This window comes from Amblyomma mixtum, chromosome 6, assembly GCF_055824585.1.
Source record: "Amblyomma mixtum isolate Tamu chromosome 6, ASM5582458v1, whole genome shotgun sequence".
NCBI lineage: Eukaryota > Metazoa > Arthropoda > Arachnida > Ixodida > Ixodidae > Amblyomma > Amblyomma mixtum.
In genome coordinates, this window is record NC_143017.1 from 1,432,742 (window position 1) to 1,454,816 (window position 22,075).

General features: G+C 48.1%; 1 protein-coding gene and 1 long non-coding RNA gene across 2 annotated transcripts in view; one reads left to right on the forward strand and one right to left on the reverse strand.

Annotated features, from left to right (window-relative positions):
* Nucleotides 1-22,075, forward strand: part of LOC149338079 (uncharacterized) — a 1,049,963-nt gene that overhangs the window by 122,612 nt on the left and 905,276 nt on the right. The gene's annotated exons all lie outside the window — the stretch shown is intronic.
* LOC149338082 (uncharacterized) overlaps nt 1-22,075 on the reverse strand; it is a 153,641-nt gene that overhangs the window by 37,172 nt on the left and 94,394 nt on the right. The window lies entirely within an intron of this gene.

The window sequence follows — 22,075 nt, forward strand, 5'->3', positions numbered from 1 at the left end:
ACAGAGGAGCAAAGTTCCGCATAAGGTCAACAAACAAAACAACGCAAAATAAAACACTGTAAGGTGAGATGCGGGAAAAACCGTTTGTCAGGATGTCTAGCAGTTAAAACGCAAGAATCGCGTCCGTTCAAGAAAGGACCTTTCTTTCTCCTGTAAACAGACAGATGAGCTGCTGATGCACTCGTCCCCAGCCTTTTGAATCAAAAAACCTTCAATAATATCCCTTTCTATTCTACTCCTTGCGGTCGCCAGAAACTTGGTGTCTGAAAACATAGGTCGACAATCGTGACGGGGTTGGTTACAGTGTAGTGCCATGTGGCTTCCAGACTTGTTTTTTACGTTGAGGAAGTGTTCGCTTGCTCTGTCATTGAAGCAGCGTCCGGTCTGCCCGATGTATACTTTTCCACCAGTGAGGGGAATCTGGTAGAGAACTGCGGATCGACATTCGGTGTACTGACGGGAATGTTTTACTGAGCAGGTCGCCCGCTTCTTCCGGTTTACCATCGGACACACTCTTGCCAACTTACATGGGGCAGAAAACACAACGTTCACATCGTACCTGGCTGCAACCTTTTTAACATTGTGCGATAGCTTATGGATATAAGGAATTACGGCAACACGTTTCCTTTCCCTGGGCTCTCTCCTTCCCTCTCCTAGCTTCATTTTCTGTAGTAAGGCTTCGCACAGGCCTGCTATGAGGAAAGGTGAGTAGCCAGCTAAAAGAAGGCGTTCAACCTGGTTATCAAAGCTGTAATCAGCCATGTGCTCGCAACTTTTTGTTAGTGACGCATGAAGTGCGGTAGTTTTTCCCGCATCTCACCTTATAGTGTTTTATTTTGCGTTGTTTTGTTTGTTGACCTTATGCGGAACTTTGCTCCTCTGTCTTTTAAAGACTTTTAGTGGTTTTACCGTCTTCATTGCTTGGCCGGTGGCGGTTCATGTTTTTCTTCTTTCTTTTAGTTTCTATTTTTAACGATTGTTACTTTTACCGTCTTATTTGTTGGTGTCGGTTTCTTGTTTTCGCTTTTTTTAGCCTGCTGACTGTGCCTATTGCCTAGCAACTTTTATTTTTTCATGCCCTTTTGTTCATCGCCATTTTGCTCATGCTTTTCTCATGCTTTTACGCCTTCTCGCTCTCTTGAATGTTTTTACGTAGCCCAAAGATTCCGCTTTGCTTTGCAGTACTCATTTTCTTGCTTATCTGAGCTGTAGTTGTCATAGGCTGTAGCTGGGTCATGCACATCTTTGTATCTGTTAGTCCCTTTATCATTAGCTTGGTAATGCTATATTTTGATAGTTCACGCACGTTTTATGAGTTCTGTCGAGCTGTGTGATGACTCCCCAAACGTGTGAGGCGTTCCTTCGCTGTGTCCCGTGGCTGACAGTGCATCACGTAGTCCAGGAAAGAGTATAAATCTGTGCTGGTTTTCCACGCAATAAAGAGTTGGTAGTCAGCGCCCGTCCTGTGTTTTTCGTGTTCCTTCTGTCCTCGTTCCGTAGCTCTGTTGTGAATCTGTTTATTAAGCATGAACCAACTCGCCCACACCAGAATCCTCTTAGAACGTCCCAAAGCGACTAAGGCTATGAGAGACGCCGTATTTGAGGACGCCGGCGTCCGAAGTATGCCGTTAAGTGAGTATGCTTGGTATTCGAAATATATTCTTAAAATATGTCAAAAATACCTCACTTAACGCATACTTCGAGCATTTTTCAAATACGTTAAAAAAAATGTATGCAGTTTTAGCACCTTGTCAGTGTATTAAAAGTATTTTCGTAAATATGAAATTAATTCATCCAAAGTATACTTCAATTCTAAAAAACGGGCAGTCCTTGTTGTTGTATCGGCGCAGCGCTTATCAAGTGTGCTGCACTTTGCTACTGTGCGCCGCGTATATGATGTTCGTGATTACTGTCCACGTGTGCAATTGTATCGCTGGCCAATGGCATGCCTCGGTTGCACCCAGGCTGTCTTTATAAGGCGAAGCCACTCAATTGTTTCTGTCTGTTGTGTCGTGTTGCTGCCCGAATAAATACTTGACTTCACGGCGTCTGAGTCCAACATGGCGACGAGGATGGGATAGTTCGTGCAGAAGTATTGATCCAGCCTGCACAACCGACGAAGACGCCACGGCAAGCGAGGACATCAGAGATGACCACCACACTGGGATCTTCGGCAGAGTTCAGCCCAGACTCTGGCAATATCGACGTTTACCTGGAAAGGTTCGACCTGTACGCAACCGCCAACGGTATAGACGCAAGTAAGAAGTTGCAAGTCTTCCTAACCATCCCGGGTGAAAAGGGTTACGTGACTCTGCGTAGCCTATTGCTGCCGAAAAAGCCAACAGAGGTCAAGTACGAAGAAGCTGCAGAAGTTCTTCGAAAGCACTATGCTCCAAAACGGTCTGTGGTTACCGAACGGTATCACTTCTATCAGCGAAAGCAAGAGCCGAACGAAAGCCTGAAACAGTTTATCGTCGAGCTCAAGAGGCTGGCTGCTACGTGCTTGTTTGGAACATTCTTGGAAGAAGCGCTTCGAGATCGACTGATTGCTGGAATCCGTACGGATTCGATTCGATGCCGCCTTCTTGCCCTGTCGAATGACGAAGTCACCTGGGAGCGAGTCTGCAAAATCGCCACCGCCTTGGAAACTGCCCAGAAGGACACCCGGGAAATGCTACCTGAGGGGTCAACCGCCAGTCCTGCCGACGTTTACTGGCATCGGGAGCCTACCACGCAAGGCGGAAGACACTCGACTAAGGAAAAGCCCGCGAGCAACGTGCAACATGCCCCCCAAAACGGTCCAAGAAAGCAACGTGGGAAAGACACTGTTCGCTCCTGTCATAGGTGTGGCGGACTGCACGAGCCAGTGAGTTGTCCTTTTCTCAAAAGTACATGCTTCAAATGTTCGAAGGCAGGTCATGTAGCGAAAATGTGCAAAACAAAGGTCGTTCAAAAAGTTGAGGAAACCTTGTCGGAAACTCCTGAGTTGCTTACGGTTTGTGCTACAAACAAGCTTCATAGCTCTCCGCCCATTGAGCTTAATGTAAAGGTAAACGGCAAGGATATCGCAATGGAATTAGAAACGGGAGCCGCTGTGACAGTAATGTCTGAAAGAGACTTCGATGCAAATTTCCCAAACTACCCATGTTCCAATGACGACGTACGTCTAGGAGTGTATAATGGCACTGCACTCAAAGTAAAGGGTGTACCGAACGTGAGTGTGTCTTATCGGAACCGAAGTTACGATCTGCCTCTGATAATTGCAAAGCAAGAAACTCAAGCTCGCATGCCGACGCTTTTAGGTCGCGATTGGATTACGACACTAAAAGTTGACTTGCAGAATGCTGTGCAGCAGTTGCAGCATGACATAGATAACGTACAGTACGGCAGGCAGATGGTAGCAGCGGAATCCGAGAAGAGGTTAAAATAGCTGTACGGTGATGTGTTTGAGCCAGGCTATGGTTCTATCAAGGGATTCACTGGTAGCATCCAAATGAAAAGCGATGAGCATCCAACCTTTTGTAAGGCGAGACCAGTACCATATGTTTTGCGCGAACAAGTGAAAAATGAATTGCGTGACCTTGAGAAAGCTGGTGTGGTGTACAGAGTCAGACATAGTAGTTGGGCTACACCGCTCGTGATTGTACCCAAGAAAGCTGGAAAAGAGATTAGGATATGTGGAGACTACCGAGTCACAGTCAATAGGGATATTGAACTCGACCACTATCCGCTGCCTCTGCCAGAAGACATATTCGCGTCACTGCCTGGGGGAACCGTGTTCACTTTGCTCGATTTGTCAAAGGCGTACCTGCAACTTGAGCTGGATGAGCAGGCACAGGAATTGCTGACGGTGAATACGCACCTAGGGCTTTTCAGGTTTAGACGATTGCCCTACGGAGTGGCAAGCGCGCCCGCAATGTTTCAGGCCGTGATGGATCAGGTTTTGCGAAGCATCCCTGGGACCGCCTGTTACCTGGATGATGTGTTAATAGCAGGTAAAGACCTGACAGAGTGCTACCGCCGTTCCGAGCAGGTGCTACAAGCACTCAGTGAGCACGGCATTCGTGTCAACGTTGGGAAATGCAAATTTTTCGAAGAAAGTGTGCGTTACTTAGGGCACGAGATAAACAAGAACGGCGTACACCCAGCAGCGGAAAAAGTGAAGGCAATTCGAAACGCGCCAAAACCAAGTAACGTGACTCAGCTAAAGACATTTTTGGGCCTAATAAACTACTATGCCAAATTTTTGCCTGATCTAGCAGATGTGCTAGAGCCTCTGCACCAACTGTTGCGCAAGGGCAGCACATGGAAATGGTCGAGCCAGTGCGATGCATGTTTCAGTCGCTGTAAGAATTTGATCATTGAAGACATGGTCTTGGAACTATACGATGTAAGGAAGGAAATACAGTTGACATGTGACGCTTCTGCTTACGGCTTAGGCGCAGTGCTATCGCACGTGGTTGAAGGTGTAGAACGACCGATTGCGTTCGCATCACGGACAATGACTCCTGCCGAGCGTAACTACGCGCAAGTGGAAAAAGCTCTTGCAGTTGTTTATGGAGTGCGGAAGTTTAATAAATATCTCTACGGGCGCAGCTTCAATGTAGTCACTGATCACCAGTCCCTTACCGTCCTTTTTGAGGCAAAGCATCACACAAATGCAGTAGCTGCAGCTCGTGTACACCGCTGGGGAATTTTTCTTGCAAACTGTAACTTTCGCATTTCGCACCGACCAGGAACAAAGATAGCCAATGCAGACGGACTATCACGCCTTCCACTGCCGGAAACCGGTGCCGAGGCAGAAGAATTTTTTTTATTTTTCGCCTGTCAACAAACTCCCCGTTACAGCTAAAGATATCGAGCGAGAAACTGTGAAAGATCCAGTGCTCAGCTCTGTTCGTGAAATGGTATGGCATGGATGGCCGCGCGCTGTTGACGCTCCTTATCAACCTTTCTTCGTGAGGCGATTTGAGCTGACTGTGGATTGCGGTTGTTTGGTGTGGAACAACAGAGTCGTGATACCCCAGTCGCTTCAAAGTGAAGTTATGTGTTCGTTACATGAACAACACATTGGCATTACTAAGATGAAAGCACTTGCAAGGTCAATGGTTTGGTGGCCACAGATAGACAACTGCCTGGAACAAGATGCGAAGCAGTGCGAAATTTGTCAAAGCACAAAATCTCTGGGGCCACTAGCACCGCTTTCATCTTGGAAATAATGCACAAACAGTTGGGAGAGGGTACATCTTGATTATGCTGAAAAAGAAAACAAGATGTTTCTTTTAGCTGTCGATTCCTATCCCAAATGGTTGGAAATCAAGATCATGACGTCAACGACTGCGCAAAGCACCATCGAAACAGTGCGCTCGTTGTTCGCAAGTCATGGCTTACCGACTGAGATAGTCACAGATAACGGAACGCAGTTTCGTGCAAAAGATTTTGAGGAATTCCTTTTGGCAAACGGGGTTAAGCACACCCTTACTCCGCCATATCATCCTCAGTTAAACGGTTCGGCCGAACGCGCGATTCAAACAGTAAAGCAGTCGCTGTTGAAGCAATTACTCGAAGATCAGAGGAATAAAAGTTCTAGGTCAATGCAGCACAGAATCGATAATTTTCTGTTCGCTTATAGAACACAGCCGCACACATTCACCGGCCAAACACCAGCTGAACTCTTCATGAAAAGGAAGTTGCGCACTAGATTGTCGTTATTGAAAGCAAGACTACAAGATGCAATCAATGCAAAATCGGAGAGGAATGTTCGCAGTGCAAACAAGCGGAGGAGTTCACCTAAAGCATTTTCTGTTGGAGATAGTTTGTTTGTGCGTTCAGTACGTGGGGAACAGGTGAAATGGCGTCCAGGCAAGGTTGTGGATTTGAAATCTGCTGTGACGTATCTTGTCGTGGTGGATGGAGAGACTCGGTTTGTGCATGCGGACCATTTGCGACGTTCTTGTATGAAGCCTGCTGTTGTTAAAGAAAGTGAGATATCTTTACCACTTGCTAGTGATAAGTTGGAAAGTGAGTGTTCCCTTGGACCCGCCTCAACTCCACAAGTGTTGGATGGGAGTGATGGTTGCCCACTCGAAACTGAAGCCCAAAGTGCGTCAACATCAGAACAGAGCGATGCCTGTTCGCCGGTGCTACCCAGGCGCAGCACGCGTGAAAGGCGGAAGCCGGATCGTCTGATGTATGACAGTTTCTGATCTTGTCCGAGGGGAAGTGTTGTATGGGTGCAGCGCTTATCAAGTGTGCTGCACTTTGCTACTGTGCGCCGTGTATCTGATGTTCGCGATTACTGTCCACGTGTGCAATTGTATCGCTGGCCAATGGCATGCCTCGGTTGCACCCAGGCTGTCTTTATAAGGCGAAAACACTGAATTGTTTCTGTCTTAGGAGGGTAGCTGTGTAGGCCAGTTGGTGAGACATGAAGGCGCTAGACACCGCAGCGGACACGGGACAAGAAAGAAGACGACACAGGGCGGTACTTGCAACTAAAATTTTATTTGAAACTTCATGGCTTTATAAAGACAGAGGCACGTGTGACCTTACAATCAGGTAAAAAAGATGAATGAAAAGCAACAGATAGCAAAACCCAACTGACAACAATGCACAGGAAAGATATGCGCGTCACAATGTACAGAAATCAGACTTTAAAACGTTATGCAAAGCTCATCATGCGAGTCACAATCTACATAAATCAGAAGTGTTAAAAACCGTCGACCGCATGTGGAAGCAGAAAAACCACAAGACAAAGGAAGAAAAAGAACGTTAAAAGGAAGCCACCCAACCTGTTACCTGTCAAGGAAACCCAGTTCTTTTTGGAGGATGGAAACCGAAGGCGAACTAACGCATTCATCCGGTTGCGAGCGCAAGATGGCAATGGCCTCCACAATCTCTCTCTCGAGCTGCCCCTTCGTTCTTCCAACAATCTGGGTCTGGCTGAACTGAGGGCAACAACCCCGACACTTGCGGCAATGAACAGGCAGATTCGAACCCCCCGCCTCCCCCAAGGAACGCGCATGTTCTCTCAAGCGATCATTTAAGCACCTACCGGTTTGTCCAATATAAACACGCCCACAACTGAGGGGGATCTTGTAGATTACCCCTGTTGCACATGCGACACGCTTATTTTCTTCCAAATGTTTCTTGCCGCAAGTTCCTCGAATCGAGTCCCCTTTTCCCACTAGATTGCATAATCTAGAGAGCTTACAGGGTGCCGAAAATACAATGTCGATGCCATATTTGCCTGAAATCTTTTTGAGATTATGTGAAACCCTGTGCAGGTAGGGAATGACTTCCACTTTTTTCTGGCCGGCAGGTTCTTGGGAAGCAACTTTTTTCTTTTTACTGAGCTTATTGGCCACTGTTTCAGCAACCGCAGTTAACAGAAACCTCGGGTACCCTACCTTTTCCAGCCGCTCTACTTGAAGGAAAAAACTGGACTTCAACATATGAGTGCATGATTTTAAAACTGCGGATCTAAAACAGGAGGAGGCAATACCCCGCTTTACCACCTTGGAGTGGGAGGAATCAAAAGGCAGCAATGCTTTCTTTGACCTAGGTTGGAAGGCCCAGCACACATGATCACAAAGAAAGCATTGCTGCCTTTTGATTCCTCCCACTCCAAGGTGGTAAAGCGGGGTATTGCCTCCTCCTGTTTTAGATCCGCAGTTTTAAAATCATGCACTCATATGTTGAAGTCCAGTTTTTTCCTTCAAGTAGAGCGGCTGGAAAAGGCAGGGTACCCGAGGTTTCTGTTAACTGCGGTTGCTGAAACAGTGGCCAATAAGCTCAGTAAAAAGAAAAAAGTTGCTTCCCAAGAACCTGCCGGCCAGAAAAAAGTGGAAGTCATTCCCTACCTGCACAGGGTTTCACATAATCTCAAAAAGATTTCAGGCAAATATGGCATCGACATTGTATTTTCGGCACCCTGTAAGCTCTCTAGATTATGCAATCTAGTGGGAAAAGGGGACTCGATTCGAGGAACTTGCGGCAAGAAACATTTGGAAGAAAATAAGCGTGTCGCATGTGCAACAGGGGTAATCTACAAGATCCCCCTCAGTTGTGGGCGTGTTTATATTGGACAAACCGGTAGGTGCTTAAATGATCGCTTGAGAGAACATGCGCGTTCCTTGGGGGAGGCGGGGGGTTCGAATCTGCCTGTTCATTGCCGCAAGTGTCGGGGTTGTTGCCCTCAGTTCAGCCAGACCCAGATTGTTGGAAGAAGGAAGGGGCAGCTCGAGAGAGAGATTGTGGAGGCCATTGCCATCTTGCGCTCGCAACCGGATGAATGCGTTAGTTCGCCTTCGGTTTCCATCCTCCAAAAAGAACTGGGTTTCCTTGACAGGTAACAGGTTGGGTGGCTTCCTTTTAACGTTCTTTTTCTTCCTTTGTCTTGTGGTTTTTCTGCTTCCACATGCGGTCGACGGTTTTTAACACTTCTGATTTATGTAGATTGTGACTCGCATGATGAGCTTTGCATAACGTTTTAAAGTCTGATTTCTGTACATTGTGACGCGCATATCTTTCCTGTGCATTGTTGTCAGTTGGGTTTTGCTATCTGTTGCTTTTCATTCATCTTTTTTACCTGATTGTAAGATCACACGTGCCTCTGTCTTTATAAAGCCATGAAGTTTCAAATAAAATTTTAGTTGCAAGTACCGCCCTGTGTCGTCTTCTTTCTTGTCCCGTGTCCGCTGCGGTGTCTAGCGCCTTCATGTTTCTGTCTGTTGGGTCGTGTTGCTGCCCGAATAAATACTTGACTTCACTGCGTCTGAGTCCAACACTTGTAAACGTATATGTATGCAGTTTTAGCATTTTTTCAATGTATTAAAAGTGTACTTTCGCAAATATCAAATTAATTCATCCGAAGTATGCTTCAAACCTAACAAACGGGCAGTCCTTTTAAACGTATTTGCAGCACACTTAAGCTGCCGTTCAACAGTCGAGTGCTCGAAATCGCGTTTCGGGAAAAGGCATTTCCGTGTTGTCAGCGTGTTTGATGTGCACTTCCGTAAATACGCAATTTGGCTTGGTTTATGTGGTTTAACGTCCCAATTAATTCGTTCAATGAATCCTTAAATTCTAGCAAATTGGCAGTCCGCCTTAGCATATCTGCAGCACACTTCGAGGTGCCTTTGAACAACCTAATGCTCGAAATCGAGTTTATGGAAATCGCATTTTGGTGTTGGCAATGTTTTTAAAGTGTACTTTCGTAAATACACAATTATTCGTTCCAAGTATATTTCGATTCGAACAAATGGGCAGTCCGCGTAAACATATTTGCATTACACTTCAAGCTACCGTGGAACAATATAGACACTGGCACTCAATGGACGTGCACCTCCATTGAGCGGCCGTGATCTAGAGCTCGAAATGACGTTTCAGGGAACAGTGAAAACTCTCCCTTTCCTCTCGTCCTTTCGTTGCAACACAGTAATCATAGCGCAGGAACAACGCAGGACAAAGACGAGACCGGACGAGAACGCCTGCGTTGTTCACGCGCTATGATTACTGTGTTGTAATGAATTACAAACGTGCCCAAGCCTTTTCTGTTTTGAAGTCCTTTCGTTTATGGTAACTTCTAGCAGGAAGGTAATCACCACATATTTACACTACGCGCGGAGAACGTGATAGCATGATACCGGCAAAGGCGCCTTGGGTATTTCCGGGCCCGAATATGCCAGCGAAAAGGACCACGACCGGCAAGGCCGACCGGCTCCCATAGACGCCCGTGTATCTGTTGGTTGACAGTTCGGCTCCTGACCTATCTTTGACGCAAGTTTACACTAGTAATTCTGGTTTAGATCGCCTTGCGATTCGAACGCGGCCAGTAAGGAACTTCTCGGATAATATTCGGGCCCACAGTCTTTGCGCAAATAAACGCATCACCGGGAAGATAGTGGGTCGCTCTCGGTGGGTATATATAAGGCAAGCCAAGTATGATGCTTGTCGGAGCATTTGTTGTTTGCTGCGCCCTTCCGCCATGGTTTGCTGTGTAGGTACCTTTGCCGTTCCCATGCCGTCGCGTTACCTTATAATCTCGTGTTACATTCTAATTGAGGATAATTGCGCTTATGCAATTCGTTTACAAGGTGAAGCATTAACCGTTACCATTCTGTGATGTTGACTTTTTATAAGCCGAAGTGAATATATTTGTAATGTATTAAATGTATATTTTAGTGTATTTCTAATTTAATCTAATGTGTTTAAAGGTATTTTTAGTATACTTTTAATGCATCATAAATATGCTAAGCGGGCAAAAATGTACCTTTCCCGTATTTTAAAGAACGATCAATACATTATTCGTAGCATACCTAGAAAGCATTCGTATTGCAGTTTAAGCATAGGGACAAAAAATGCGAAATAAATATGAAACTAATACAATATGTTTGAAATGCATTTTAAGCACATCCTCTTTTTCGCTAAGGGGAGGGCCGAGTAAGGTTTGGAAAAACATTTCTTCTGATATGCATCATGCCTGGTTACAAAAAGAGTTCACTATACTCGCACATGGTTATGTGACCATAATCACCGGTGACTTCTTCATGCGAGCTCGTCACCCCTGTAGCGGAAAAGACCTTTACGACCCGTACTGTTTCATATGCAGTATGCTCGGGGAAAAAATTATGCACCATGCTAGAACGTTCTCAAGTGGCCATAGCCACTAGTGACTTGGTCATGTGGTCTCCTTACTGCGAAAGCCGAGCAGGGCTTGGAAAAATATTTCGTTTGATATGCATCAAACCTGGGTCCAAAAAGGGTTCACTGTTTTAGAACTTCGGCACGTGACCCGTATCGCTCATAATTTGAACGTGCCAGCACATCCTCCCGGTACCCGAAAAAATGTTTAATACTCGTTCCCTTTGATATGCAACATGCCTGGAAAGGAAAATAATGTACTACGCTCGAACGTGGTCATGTTACTATGGTCACTAATCACTTGGCCATAAGGTTTCACTACTGTTATAGCCAAGCAGGCCTACAAAAACCGTTTTGTTTGATATGAGTCATTCTCAGGTAGAAAAATAATTCGCTATACTTCAGCATGGTCACGTCACGAGAATCACTAGTGAATACCCCATGCAAACTCATGGCAGTCGTGCTGGCCGAGGGCTCCGAAATCAATTCGTTTGATTGCCTCATGACAGCGTTGTAAAAGGTTTCACTACAAAAAACATGATCGCCTAATTCATTTATTTTGCATGTAATTAAATTCAATTACAACTAATTTTCTGCCATGTTTAATTGAGGCACTAGCCGGAAATTTATAGGGAACATATGGAGAGCTTTTGCGATACATTAGAATGGTTTAGCAAAACGTTCAGTTGGGCGAGTTGGTAGATATTCATGATTTGAACAGCGCGAACTACAAGGGACAAGAAAAGAAGGGACACAGGACGAGCGCTGACTCGCAACTAAAAGGTTTATTCACTGAAACCTTCTTATATGAAGAAACAATCAAAGGGAAGAAACAACACAAAAAAACCAAAAAGCATGAAACGCAACATTCGTCAGGTGCTCCCGAGAAAATTCATCTCCCTATCGCAAAGGAAAAAAGATGCTTTGCTGACGCAATTCAGTTGCCCTGCGATGTGAAAAGCCTCGACAACTTCTCGTGTCGTCTGATCACTGTGGGTGTATAGTACACGTGTTTGATTGAATAATGCAGTGCATTTTTTCTTTTTTCTTTTTCATGACTTTACATTCTAGACAATGTTTGACCAAATGTGAAAGGTCATCACTATTGTTTAAGTTGTTCCTGTGCTCTTGTAGGCGCTTGTTAAGGCAACGCCCTGTCTGACCAATGTAACGCGATCCACAGGAAAGGGGTACACTGTATACAACACATGTTTTACAGGCCACAAACTTATCCCTGTGCGCAACGCCACATCCTTCTTTTTTCTTCTTGGCCTCTTTCTTTCTTTCAATGGCAGGGCATATCTGTTTGAGCTTGACGGGGGCTGAAAGGAACACGCCAACTTTGTACCTACTTGCTACGTTCTTTAGTCCGTGGGAGACGCGGTGAACATATGGCAAAACGGCAAATTTCTTCATTTCAGGCTGGACGACTGTCGTAAGCGGAGTGGCCTGACGCTTTAATGACTGAATTAAACGAGAACACGCCCCTGCTATCATCTGGTCTTGATATCCAGCAAACTTAACTCCAGACAACTGGGTCTGGAAGCTATCTTGAATGGCGTGATGACAGGATTTGGTCAAAGCACTTCGCAAGCAGGAACTGATTATGCTATTTTTTACCAATTTGGAATGACCGGAGTGAGAATTAAGAAGTGTCTTTGACGACCTTGGGTTATACTTCCAGCAAACATGGTTCTGCTCGAAATGCAGCCGCAGGTCTAAAAACTGCAGTTCGTCGTTAACTGGTGCCTCAAAAGTGAACTGTAACCCCGACCCACACTCCCTGAACACATTTAGAATGTCAACCATTCGAGCCGGAAAACGCCCACGTTCTACAAAATTAAGATGGTCGACATATCTGACCGTCTTGAGATGTAGGCCAGACAGGTTCTTTTCCAGATCCCTGTCAACGTACAACAGAAAAATGTCACTTAAGACAGGGGCGACGCTGGACCCGATGCACACTCCTGATTTCTGCGCAAATAGCTTGCCTTGCCACCCTATGAAAGTGGAATGCAAATAAAACCGTAGCAATTCTAGGAAGTTTTCCACAGACATCCCGCATTGTGTTACGAACGCCACTTCGTCATTATCTTCTGTAATGTACCTTTTCACATGCTTTAACAGGCAGTCATGTGGAAGGCTATAATACAGGTCTGTGACATCGATACTGAAGGCGGCACAGGCACTCGGGTTGTTCTCTTTTAAGAAGGACACGAGGGCGTCGGAGTTGGGGATCTTGAGAGGGTCGAATGCATCCAAGGACGAAAGATGCCGTTGCAAAAATTTTGACACGTGGTGTTGCCATGTGCTCCTTTCCGATACAATAGCTCTGAAGGGTACGTCAACTTTATGTGTCTTCGCGGTGAAAAAGATGTCCAGGTGCAATTTCTTGCACTGCCCAACCTGCTTGGCCAAGCGTTCGAGGCCGAGAGTGCTTAGAAGGGAGACGCCTTGCTCCTTGACCTTGGTCTCTTTCAGCGGAGACATCTCGAAGTTCTTCATGACCGCGGCCAGGGCTTTTTCTTGGAATTGGCTTTCAGAAAAGATGGTAAAACAGCCTTCCTTGTCAGACAACAGGACCCTTAGGTCCTTTGAACACATCCACTTCGCTATGGTGCCGACTGGATTGCGTTTGGCTGCTTTTGTCTTGGTGCGCTCTAGGACTTCGACGCACTCTGTAATGCAACGGGGCCTATCATTTTCTTCCATCATTTTGGCTATTGATCTTGATAGCGTGAGCTTTTCTGCCTTGTCTAGTGTGGGTTCAAAGGCATGCTTCGGGCCTAGCTTGAGTACGCTGCTGATGCTCTCGGGAATCTGTTGGTCAACAAAAGAGAAAACCTTGCCTTCTTGTAAGCCGCTCTTCTTATTCTTGGTCGGTAGTCGAGGACGAACATTGTTCCAGAGGAACTCGGTGAGATGATCCGATGTGGCACACCAACCACGGTTGGCACGTCCCAAGCGCTGACTACCGTAGATGCGCCCGCAGGAAACACTCAGACAGTCCTTGAAGTGACGGACTTGTCTCCACGACTCCGAGGCCAGGATGCGGCACAACCTTCGGCTGTGTCCTGCGGACGGCTGAAGGAACCCAAAGGCAACCACGAGTTCCGGAGGTGTTGAGCCGAGTCCCGCATACCACAATGCCTTCCTTGCATGGCATACACAAATGGCTATGTTTTGCTAAACCATACGGTTTGCTGAACGTTTTGCTAAACCATATTTCTTATGCAACGGGCTCTTATCACTGTCCTAACATTTCTTTCTACAACCCCGCGGTGCTCGCGCCGCTCATAGCCATTTGTGTATGCCAAGCAAGGAAGGCATCGTGGTATGCGAGACTCGGCTCAACACCTCCGGAACTCGTGGTTGCCTTTGGGTTCCTTCAGCCGTCCGCAGGGCACAGCCGAAGGTTGTGCCGCACCCTGGTCTCGGAGTCGTGGAGACAAGTCCGTCACTTCAAGGACTGTCTGAGTGTTTCCTGCGGGCGCATCTACGGTAGTCAGCGCATGGGACGTGCCTACCGTGGTTGGTGTGCCACATCGGATCATCTCACCGAGTTCCTCTGGAACAATGTTCGTCCTCGACTACCGACCAAGAATAAGAAGAGCGGCTTACAAGAAGGCAAGGTTTTCTCTTTTGTTGACCAACAGATTCCCGAGAGCTTCAGCAGCGTTCTCAAGCTAGGCCCGAAGCATGCCTTTGAACCCACACTAGACAAGGCGGAAAAGCTCACGCTATCAAGATCAATAGCCAAAAAGGTGGAAGAAAATGATAGGCCACGTTGCATTACAGAGTGCGTCGAAGTCCTAGAGCGCACCAAGACAAACGCAGCCAAACGCAATCCAGTCGGCACCATAGCGAAGTGGATGTGTTCAAAAGACCTAAGGGTCCTGTTGTCTGACAAGGAAGGCTGTTTTACCATCTTTTCTGAAAGCCAATTCCAAGAAAAAGCCCTGGCCGCGGTCATGAAGAACTTCGAGATGTCTCCGCTGAAAGAGGCCAAGGTCAAGGAGCAAGGCGTCTCCCTTCTAAGCACTCTCGGCCTCGAACGCTTGGCCAAGCAGGTTGGGCAGTGCAAGAAATTGCACCTGGACATCTTTTTCACCGCGAAGACACTTAAAGTTGACGTACCATTCAGAGCGATTGTATCGGAAAGGAGCATATGGCAACACCACGTGTCAAAATTTTTGCAACGGCATCTTTCGTCCTTGGATGCATTGGACCCTCTCAAGATCCCCAACTCCGACGCCCTCGTGTCCTTCTTAAAAGAGAACAACCCGAGTGCCTGTGCCGCCTTCAGTATCGATGTCACAGACCTGTATTATAGCCTTCCACATGACTGCCTGTTAAAGCGTGTGAAAAGGTACATTACAGAAGATAATGACGAAGTGGCATTCGTAACACAATGCGGGATGTCTGTGGAAAACTTCCTAGAATTGCTACGGTTTTATTTGCATTCCACTTTCATAGGGTGGCAAGGCAAGCTATTTGCGCAGAAATCAGGAGTGTGCATCGGGTCCAGCGTCGCCCCTGTCTTAAGTGACATTTTTCTGTTGTACGTTGACAGGGATCTGGAAAAGAACCTGTCTGGCCTACATCTCAAGACGGTCAGATATGTCGATGACCATCTTAATTTTGTAGAACGTGGGCGTTTTCCGGCTCGAATGGTTGACATTCTAGAAGTGTTCAGGGAGTGTGGGTCGGGGTTACAGTTCACTTTTGAGGCACCAGTTAACGACGAACTGCAGTTTTTAGACCTGCGGCTGCATTTCGAGCAGAACCATGTTTGCTGGAAGTATAACCCGAGGTCGTCAAAGACACTTCTTAATTCTCACTCCGGTCATTCCAAATTGGTAAAAAATAGCATAATCAGTTCCTGCTTGCGAAGTGCTTTGACCAAATCCTGTCATCAAGCCATTCAAGATAGCTTCCAGACCCAGTTGTTTAGGGTTAAGTTTGCTGGATATCAAGACCAGATGATAGCAGGGGCGTGTTCTCGTTTAATTCAGTCATTAAAGCGTCAGGCCACTCCGCTTACGACAGTCGTCCAGCCTGAAAAGAAGAAATTTGCCGTTTTGCCATATGTTCACCGCGTCTCCCACGGACTAAAGAACGTAGCAAGTAGGTACAAAGTTGGCGTGTTCCTTTCAGCCCCCGTCAAGCTCAAACAGATATGCCCTGCCATTGAAAGAAAGAAAGAGGCCAAGAAGAAAAAAGAAGGATGTGGCGTTGCGCTCAGGGATAAGTTTGTGGCCTGTAAAACATGTGTTGTATACAGTGTACCCCTTTCCTGTGGATCGCGTTACATTGGTCAGACAGGGCGTTGCCTTAACAAGCGCCTACAAGAGCACAGGAACAACTTAAACAATGGTGATGACCTTTCACATTTGGTCAAACATTGTCTAGAATGTAAAGTCATGAAAAAGAAAAAGAAAAAATGCACTGCATTATTCAATCAAACACGTGTACTATAAACCCACAGTGATCAGACGACACGAGAAGTTGTCGAGGCTTTTCACATCGCAGGGCAACTGAATTGCGTCAGCAAAGCATCTTTTTTCCTTTGCAATAGGGAGATGAATTTTCTCGGGAGCACCTGACGAATGTTGCGTTTCATGCTTTTTGGTTTTTTTGTGTTGTTTCTTCTCTTTGATTGTTTCTTCATATAAGAAGGTTTCAGTGAATAAACCTTTTAGTTGCGAGTCAGCGCTCGTCCTGTGTCCCTTTTTTTCTTGTCCCTTGTAGTTCGCGCTGATCAAATCATGGACATTAGAATGGTACAGTGTAAAAAAATCCCCCAAAAGTACCTAGCATGTGGCCGCTAAATGTTTTGCCGCAACATGTGCTGTACCGCTCCGTTGTGCACGTGCCCCGTGGAGAACTAATGCGATGCGTTCAGTGGCAAGGTAAGCGCACACATACTACGTATTCTATTATGACGTCAAATGTTGTGTCTACCACGGTTTATGCGCTCTTTTATGCTAACGTTATACCAACCGTCATAATAATATAGAGCATTTGTGCTGTAACTAAGTTAACATGACATGATCTCTTTATACGACTACATCCCATGTTCTGTTCTTACGCTGCACTGTGCATTACATAGTAAAAGTGCTAACATATGCATGTCCCATAGCATTCACGAGCAGTCCATGGCCAGTTTTGAAAGTTGATTGAGCACATGCTTTTCAACGCTTTATAGCACATAATACGCCATAATACGCAATGTAAGACTTGCATATTTTCTGATCGTGGCAAGGCCCACGTTCACATCAGAGGCATGCTATGGATGGTAAATGTGTCATGTCTGTAGCCTGTCACTTGTGGTTGACGCAATAATACATCTCTGCGTACAAAACTAGAAAATCCACAAAATATGCACATATATATGCATGTGCCTATAGAAGTCATATATGACTCCAGGTTGCCAAGACAGGCATCGTAAAGCGTGATTTTTAGCCTTACCAAAATTTTAATTTAAAAACCAAGAGATGAAATAGGGTAAATTAAGGTACAATACTTTAAAACTTTAATCATATGGCGCAGGATTAATTGAGATCAATATCTATCAGCATAAAAAGTGAAATCAGTTTTTAAACTTACTGATTCGGCATGTGGGTTTGAAATATCGAATGTCGAAAATATAGGCTTTTGAAACCTCCCTGAGTTGGCTTTCCTGCATAGCGCATTAATAAAGCGGCATCAATGTGGGTCGTAGTGTTACTGAAATCGCATTACCTTATTTACTGCATTAGAAATGCGAGTGGTGTGAAGCTAACAATTCGCACCATGGGAAAGTCAACTTAACAAGACTTCAAAGGTGCATTTTTCACCTTCAAGATTTCATATCCAAATGCTGATTAAGAAAATCTAAAAACAGCTCACCTGTGATAAATAGAGCCTTTAATTTCTGATTAATCCCCGACAAACGCAGCAGGAAGCGTGAAGCACAGCCGTTTTCTAGGACGAGGCTCGCCGAACCGCCAAGCTCATTCAAGACAAAGAAGACGCTCGGCCACGCTCTGGGAGACAAGGTACGGCTACCAGGTGGCGCCGGCAGAGTGCCAGCCGTGTGGCATTGCCCCTCTCCCCTCCAAGAGGCATCGTCTCGATGCCGCACGGGTAAGGAAAAAAAAGTAATAAAGGTAAGGCGTAAAGTTAACCGCGCGAGTTCCTCCGTGAAGAGGGGGTAACGGGAGTAATACGGCTTCATTCGCGCCACGTTGACGACTTCGGACGTAGGTTGTCGTTGTCGAGAGGACCGGATGGTTCTTTGAGGGAGCACCTCGTAGGTCACCGCGCTGAGGCGGCGTAACACCTAGTAGGAACCAAAGTAACGGCGAAGAAGCTTCTCAGAGTGCCCTAGCAAACGGATCGGGCTCCACACCCAGACTTGGCCACCAGGTCTCGCTGCGGCGGAGGTTGTAATGCTTGGTGTCACGTTGTTGTTAGCGCCGGATTCGTTGTCGAGCAACATGGCGAGCGGCTTCGGCGTCACGAACAAATTGGTCAGCGGCCACTACAGTAGAAGGAGCAGGGTCCGCGAGAAGCATGGCGTCCGGCATGGTCGAGGCTTCGCGACCGTGCTCCAAATTGAACGGAGTGAAGCGTGCCGTTTCGTGCAGCGCAGTATTGTACGCGAACGTGATGTAAGGCAGTATCCGGTCCCAGTTTCCATGGTCATCGTCGACATTCATCGAAATCATATCGGCAATTGTCTTGTTAAGCTGCTCAGTCAGTCCTTTCGTTTGCGGATGGCAGGCTGCAGTCTTCCGATGCCTGATGCCACTGAGACGAAGTAGTACTTCGCTCGTGAGTGCCGACGTAAACGCTGTTCCCCTGTCAGTTAATACGACTGCACGGGCTCCGTGACGAAGCACAATGTTGTGAATGAAGAAATGTGTAACTTCGACTGCGGTACCACGGGGAAGGGCTTTGGTCTCCCAGTAGCGGCTAAGATAGTCAGTGGCAACAGCAATATACCCGTTACCCAAGGAAGACGCCGGAAATGGACCGAGTAAGTCCATGCCGACCTGTTGAAATGGGAGGCGCAGGGGATCAATAGGCTGCAGCAGCCCGGCTGGTTTTGTCTAGCGGTGGACGACCGCGGCAAGCCTGGGCCAGTAGTACTTGTGACTTATGCGCTCCAACGTGCGACAAAACCCGAGGTGGCCCGAAGGAAGGTCGTCGTGGCACACACGCAGAACTTCGTCACGAAGCGCTGTGACTGTGTCCGTTGGGTCGTAATTCTTTTTATAAAGGACACCATCACGCAAGCAAAACGATGGCAGTCCGCGCTTGAAGAGTCGAGAAGGAGATGAAGCGGTTCCTTCGAGGTACTCGATGAGGGGAAGCAGTTCGGAGTCAGCCCTCTGTTGGCGGACAAGAGTGGACGCGGTGACAGCACCGAGGAAAGCGGAATCGTCGTCGGTCTCGTCCGCGGGGCAGGGAATAGGAGCGCGGTACAGACAGTCAGCATCGCTGTGTTTCTGCCCGGGCTTGTGCACGATGGTGACATCGAATTCTTGCAACCGAAGGCTCCATCGAGAGAGCCTCCCCGAGGGATCTTTCAGATTCGCCAGCCAACACAGTGAATGATGATCGCTCACAGCCCGAAATGGGCGGCAATACAAGTACGGACGAAATTTCGTAACGGCCCACAGCACAGCCAGACATTCCTTTTCCGTGGTGGAATAGTTGACTTCGGAACGCGATAAAGTGCGACTGGCATAAGCAATCACGCGTTCTAGGCCATCTTGCCACTGAACAAGAACCGCACCGAGACCAACTCTACTGGCGTCAGTGTGTAGTTCCGTGTCAGCCTCCTCGTCGAAGTGGCCAAGTACAGGTGTACATTGGAGACGGGACTTGAGTTCCGTGAAGGCTCTTTCTTGGTCCTGGCCCAAGAAGGGCTCAGCGTCTTTCGTCAGGCGGGTCAGAGGCTCAGCTAGCTTCGAGAAATTGTGAACAAACCGGCGATAGTATGCGCAGAGGCCCAAGAAACGACGTAGGCTCCGTTTGTCTGTGGGCTTGGGGAAGGCAGCTAAGGCGGCCGGCCTTTAGGGGTCTGGACTAAGACCTCGAGCGCTGACAATGTGCCCAAGAAACCTCAGCTCATGAAACGCAAAGTGACATTTTCCGGTTTGAGAGAGAGACCAGCGGAACATACGGCTTCGAAAACAGCACGCAAACGTTTCAGGTGCTCATCGAACGTGTCGGAGATCACGACATCGTCGAGATATACGAGGCACGACTGCCACTTCAGGCCAGACAGCACGGTGTCCATCATTCGTTGGAATGTGGCAGGAGCCGAGCACACGCCAAAAGGGAGCACCTTAAACTCATATAAACCGTCAGGGGTCATGAAGGCGGTCTTCTCTCGGTAGCCTTCGTCCGCCTCTATTTGCCAATACCCACTGCGGAGATCAGGGGACGAAAAGTAGGTGGCATGGCGCAGGCGGTCTAGGGAATCATCAATGCGGTCCAGAGGGTACACATCCTTTTTCGTGACGTTATTAAGGCGCCTGTAATCTACGCAGAACCGGGGGGTGCCATCTTTCTTCGTGACGAGGACAACAGGCGATGCCCAGGGGCTCGTGGACGGTTGTATGACGTCGTCTTGGAGCATCTGTGTAACTTGGCGGCGGATGGCGTCACGTTCTTTTGAAGACACACGATAAGGGCACTGGCATAGTGGTCGTTGGTAGTCAGCAACAATAATTCGGTGCTTGGTAAGCGGCGTCTGTCGCACCTTGGGAGTTGATGGAAACAGTCATGGAAGGAATAGATGAGATTTTCTACGGAGCGTTTCCGACTGGCCAAGAGGTGTGGGTTTACGTCGGTCGGGATGGCTGTAGCCGTCGCGTCGTCGAGGTCTGACGTCGTGGAGAAAGAGCACTGCCTGGTACACTCTCCGAGCTCGTCAAAGTAAGCGACGACCTCTGTCTTCGTTAGATGCTGCGGTTCACGGGTAAAATTGGTGACTAAGATCACGGTACGACCGTTGGCGAGTTCTACTAGGCCTCGGGCTACACAAACTTGCCGAGCGAGTAGCACCGACATGTTCGCTTCAGTGATGACAAGGGTGCCGGTGCTGCCATCACACTCGACTGTGACGAATTTGCTGGCTCGCGGAGGGATCGTTATGTGGTCGACACAAAGGCGCAACACTACTCTGCTGTGCTCGCTGTTGGTGTCAACGGCTCGCTGGAAGGAAAAAGATACCGTGAGCTCCCGAAGATCGATGACCGCACCATGCTCTCGAAGGAAATCCATGCCCAGGATGAGATCTTTCGAACAGTCACGTAATACGGCAATGGAGCCAGTAAAAGTAAGACCTCGGATCTGGATGCGGCAGGTGCAGACGCCGATTGGCGTCACTACATGGCCACCGGTGGTGTGGATCACGGGGCCACACCAAGGCGTCAGAACCTTACGGAGACTCGTGGCGAGTTGACTGCTCATCACAGAAAACTCAGCGCCGGTATCGACGAGTGCGGTCACTTGATAACTTGATAACTGATTGAAACCAATCGTTCGCAGCACGTCGGTGAGGTCTTCGCATGGGGTGGTCGCCGCCCGGGTCGTCGAGTCGAATCGTCGGGTGGAGGCTGTTGACTCTGTGCAGTGGCGGCGGCCCTACCCCCGGAGGACGCCGTCTTCAGTTTTCCCGGCGAGGGGACGTGCGTCTGAACTGACCTGAGGTTGACGGCCGATTGGGCGAAGCAAAGCGCCTCGAAGATGGCGATCGCGATTGGCGCTGCTGAGAGTTCGTCGGAGGCAGCACGTGAGCGGCGAGGTACTCATCTATGTCCTGCGGTCTTTCACCATAGCGCGGTCGAGGCGCGTCCGGCGGGAATCCTCTCAAACCCAGACGCCTGTACGGGCAATGCCGCGGAATATGGCCAGGCTCCCCGCAGTGGTAGCAGAGCGGGCGATCGTTGGAGGTTCGCCACACGTGCGCTTTGCTGATAGGAGGGCGCAGGTCCTGCTGCTGCTAGACAGGGCGCAGGTAACGGTGGGGTGGTCGTGGTCCGGAAACGGGGCGAAACGCTTGCGGCGCGGGGGCAGGTCGGCGCAGGGCATTGCTGTAAGACAGGACTTGCGGCTCCGGTAGTGGTGCTGGTGGTGGCTGCTACGCTCGCTGGATTTCGCCACGGATGACGTCCCCTGTTGAAGGTATGCTTGGCGACGGAGCATCCAAGCGGAGGTGTTGCAGTTCTTCGCGGACGACGAACCGTACAACCTCTCGCAGCGCCTCTTCCCCGGGGCCTGGCAAAGATGCGAAGTAGTGAGTGGCCGCTACATTCGCCTGACGGCCGTATTAGGCACTCCGTTCCTGCAACGAACGTTCCATACTCGTAGCTTCCTTGGCGAAGGCGGCGACGGTTAGCGGAGGGTCGCGCATGAGGCCAGCGAACAGCTG